The sequence below is a fragment of the Momordica charantia genome, assembly GCF_013281855.1.
Source record: "Momordica charantia cultivar OHB3-1 chromosome 8 unlocalized genomic scaffold, Mcharantia_2.0 BLBB01000008.1, whole genome shotgun sequence".
Classification (NCBI taxonomy): domain Eukaryota; kingdom Viridiplantae; phylum Streptophyta; class Magnoliopsida; order Cucurbitales; family Cucurbitaceae; genus Momordica; species Momordica charantia.
In genome coordinates, this window is record NW_028275166.1 from 10,205,411 (window position 1) to 10,210,085 (window position 4,675).

General features: G+C 35.6%; 1 pseudogene across 1 annotated transcript; it reads left to right on the forward strand.

Annotated features, from left to right (window-relative positions):
• Positions 1 to 679: 679 nt before the first annotated feature.
• On the forward strand, positions 680 to 3,496 carry LOC111023385 (cation/H(+) antiporter 15-like; annotated as a pseudogene). The gene is made up of 3 exons (XR_015792961.1): positions 680 to 979; positions 1,064 to 2,035; positions 2,141 to 3,496. The product of XR_015792961.1 is annotated as a cation/H(+) antiporter 15-like (transcript).
• The last annotated feature ends 1,179 nt before the right edge of the window (positions 3,497 to 4,675 follow it).

A 4,675-nucleotide genomic window follows, 5' to 3' on the forward strand; every position in this document is an offset into this window, starting at 1 on the left:
TAAAATTTTGTTAAGATTTTTTTTTTTTTTAAAATTTATCGCTATTTCCCGGTAGAAATAGAAATATATAAACATTTTTTGAAATAATTTTTAAATACAATAAAATTTATCTTTGTAAGTAAAGATAACTATATCAATTTCTTTCGCTCCAAATATTACAAAATAATGATATTAATTAAGTAAAAATAATGCTCTTAAAATTTCGGTTGGATTTTTATTGTCAAATGCTAAAATTTTCTTTAAAAAAAAAAAAAAAATTCTTAACTCAGAACATTTTAAAATAAAGCTGGAGCATCTAATATTGAAAATTGGAAGGTTTGGTTGTAGGCCCTTCCAAATTTGAATTGATTTTCGTTGATCTTCCAAGTTAAGCATAATCACTCAATTAGTATTTACAAAAAGGTTTAGAAAGAAAACAATCCCCAATTCTCATTTCCATTCCATTCCCAATCATCCCTTTTCATTACAACACTTTCCATTACTTTGTTCTTCCTTTTCTCTTTTGCCCCCTTTTGATTTCTTCTGTGCTTGAGTTGTGAAAGTTAGTTCCATTACATTTTTCTTCCGTTTCTCCATTGTCCCTTTTGATTTCTTCTGTGTTCGAGTTCTGAAAGTGGGTTCCATTACCTTTTTCTTCTGTTTTTCCGTCGTCCCTTTTGATTTCTTCTGTGTCTGAAGGATCTTTTCAGTTTTTGCTCAATTTTCCCAGCTTGGAAAACTGAGTTTTGTAATGGAACCAGACGAAATTGCTGCCTACATCGGTGGTGAATTTGGGCAGTCACTCGAGAACTTGACCACCAACACCAACTGCATATATGCTGACCGAATTCGCTCCCATGGGGTTTTCGGTGGATCAAACCCTTTTGAGTACTCTATACCTTCTCTTCTAATTCAGTTGGTTATTTCTGGAGGGGCCATTATGTTGTTTTCTAAGCTCCTCAAATCCCTCGGCCAACCCCTCATCGTCTCTCAAATCTTCGTAACCCTTTCTATCTCTCTCTCTTGATTGCTTGCGGTGATTTCTATTCCTATTATCTTTTCTTATTGAATTTGATTTTATCAGGGAGGCTTAGTTCTAGGTTCTTCGGTTCTGGGCCAGTTCAAGGGATTCAAAGAAACCTTTTTCCCCATGAGGGGATTCATATTCCTTCACATAGTGGCTTCAACGGGATATATATTTTACTTCTTTCTCATTGGGGTGCAAATAGATCCTTCGATAGTGAAGAAGATTGCAAGAGGTCATTTGTTACCAGGTCCTGTACTGTGGCTTTACCTTTGGTTCTTAACACAATTTGCTCTATAGACTCCCAAATCCCAAAAGCCTTACCATTGTTGCTGCAATAGAGTCCTTTATCAACTTTCCCACGATTGCTTGTTTTCTTTCTGAGCTTCATAGAATGAACTCTGAGCTTGGGAGAATCACTTTGACATCTTCCATGACTTCTTCTTTGTGCAGCTATTGCATTATGGTTCTAGGAGCTCTCTGAATGCACCAAATGTTCACAGATATGAGACGTTCTCAATAATTTTTTCTTCTATGATTCTCATATCCATCATCATTTATGTGTTTCGGCCTGCCATTCTTTGGATGATGAAGCAGAATCCGGTTGGGCAGCCGTTGAAGGAGGGCTATGTGATTACCTTGCTTTTAGGGGCATTGGTGACTGGCTTCTTTTGCCAGGCCACTAGTTTGTATTTATATTTTGGTCCCCTTGCACTTGGGATTGCAATACCTCCGGGGCCGCCCATTGGATCAACATTAGTAGAGAGGTTTCATTTCATCACCTCCTGGGTTTTCATGCCAATCTTTTTTGTCAAAATAGGCTGGTTCATCAATATCTTTATCATTAAAGTCAAAACTTTTTTAGTCCTGTCGTGGACTATCGTTGTTGTTGCATTGGGAAAGTTTTTAGGCGCCTTTATGATTTCAATCTACTTCAAATTGCATGTGAGAGATGCTGTATTGCTCGGCCTCATCATGAATAGTCAAGGAGCTATGGAGCTTGGTTTGTTTTATTCAAGGAAGAAGGACAAGGTAGGAACAAGCATTCATATATCGTTGATCATCATTATCATCTAATTGCATTTGATCATTTCTTACAATATACTCACTGAAATTTTGTTCTCTAAATCTGTGCAGATATTTGATAACGATACATTTTCAGTGATGTGCATATGCATGGTGATTTTGGTTGCAGTTATTACTCCAATAATGAGATATCTCAATGATCCTTCAGGAACGTATGTAGTTTACAACAAAAGAACGATAATGCACTCGAGATCAAATTCTGATATACATTTATTAGTTTGCATTCATGACGAAGATGATGTTCCTAATGCCATTAAACTTCTCGAGGCCTTGAATCTAACGAGACAAAGCCATCTTGTTGTTTACATGCTTCATCTTGTTGAGCTTCTTGGCCGTGCTAACCCACAACTCATTGCCCACAAACTTACGAAGGTAGGTACCTCAAGGTCTTGCCCTTCGAGCCTATCGTTAATGCATTCAAATACTTTGGACAGAGCAACCGTGACATAGTTGAAAATTATCCCTTTACTGTTATATCCCATTTTGCAACTATGCACCATGACGTTTGTTTGCTCGCATTCGAAAAAGAGATTTCTTTGGTTCTTGTTCCTTTCCACAAGAGATTTCATTCTAATGATGTGTTGTCATTGTGCAAAAGTAAAATGAGGACAGTTAACAATCACATCCTTGACAAGGCACCTTTCTCTATCGTCCTTGTTGTTGCCCGTGGACTCTTGAAAGTCTCAAGCTCTATCACAACGAACTTGCATTCTTTTCATATAGCCGTGGTCTTCATAGATGGACCAGACGACCGAGAGGCGATGTTCATTGGGCAAGAATGGCTGGGCACCCCAATATCAACTTGACAATGATCCGTCTAGTGGAGAATGGAAATGTCCCTTGCTATAATGCAGAGGAGAGGAGACTTGACGATGAGGCAGTGAGCAAGTTTCGACAAACCATGGTAGGCAACTGCAGAGTAATGTATATAGAACAGGTGGTTACGGATGGCACAGGAACAGTCTCTATGCTCCGTTTGGGGAACAATTTCGACCTTGTAATGGTAGGAAGGCGCCATTGCATGAGTTCGCCGCTGGTTCAAGGGTTGATACTTTGGAATGAAGATACAGAACTTGGGGCAATTGGAGAGGTATTGGCCTCTTCAAATTTTATGAGAAATGCCTTAATCTTGGTTGTGCAACAACACACAAAAGAGATTGATGAAGAGAATCACTTAGAACCTATCTTTCCCATTGATAGGTATTTAGTATAGGATGATGGAGAATCTTCAATAGCATATCATACAAAAGTTTTGATTGTTCTTTCAATTTACTTACTCTAATGATTCAAAGTTGGAGAAGTCATTTTTGCTCTCTCTCACATTCTTTTTTTCTTTGAGCTTCAACAATGTACATTTCCACTCAAACCATATCCATGTGTAAACCAAACAACACCGTTGAGCTGGTCAATTTCTCACCAAATTTTACTCAATTTTGTGTTTGCTTAATGTTTTTATATTTATATTTATTTATGTTTGTTCATAATAATGATTTAAGTTTAGTTTAGTTGTCTTTTAGTTTAGAGTGAAAAGTTGATCTCCCTTTAAGAAAACTAGAAAATTGGTGTTAGTATTTTGTTTAGTTAGAAAAGTTCACATACCACAATGTAAAAGGTATGATGATGCATGGGATTATATCATGACATAATGAGTTGTCGAGTAAATTTTTGTATGGTGTTACATTATATTTTTTTTTTAGTACAACAATTTGAAGATATATGAGATGAAACTTCCAAACTCAAAGGAAGGACTACATGCCAAATATCGTTGAACTATACTTATGTTAGACAATTTTAATTATAATTTCATTGTTTAAAAAGTTTAATATGCCCGTAAATAATTTTACTGTTAAAACAAGTAAAGAAAAGTGACATGGTTTCTATGTTGTAATCAGAGCAATGGTAAAGTTTGCTTCTAAGAAAATGAACCATGTGGAAAATAGGGATAACCATCAAACAATTATTTTCTGTTTCTTTTAGTTCAAGAATTACAAGGACGAGAGACCAAACCATCAAAATAAATGATAGTAACATGTGTTTTTTTAGTTGAGTTAGGCTCGGATTGACTTTTTTTTTCTTTTTCTTTTCTTCCTAAGCAACTAAACAATTATTTTTCAAAGACATGTTCACTGTTCATGTTCTAACCCATCTCCCACATTTGTCTAATGATTATCGGGTACTTCAAGTTTGTTGTTCATTTTTAAAAGCTATTTTGCGACAACTCTACATGTTTCCATCACTCATTTCAATGACAATTTTTCAAGGGCACATTTTGGATTAATTTTAAACTTCAAGAGTATAAGTGAAACAATTTAAAGGATATTGATATAATTAAAACTTTTGAAGGGTATTATGAATATAGTTTAGCCTAAAATTTTTAATTATAATCTTTCTTGACAACATTTTTGTAATCATATTTTAGGGCAAAATATACTTCTTAAAAATGAGGTGGCAAAGTTTTTTTTATGTGTGTGTATATATATTTTTGGCTTACTTGGCTTTCCTCTCTTTCCTTCTTTTTGTCCTTAAAGATTGTTAACAGCGTGTATTGTCGGGCCTTACCACGAGGTCTGCCTACCTGACCTTTCG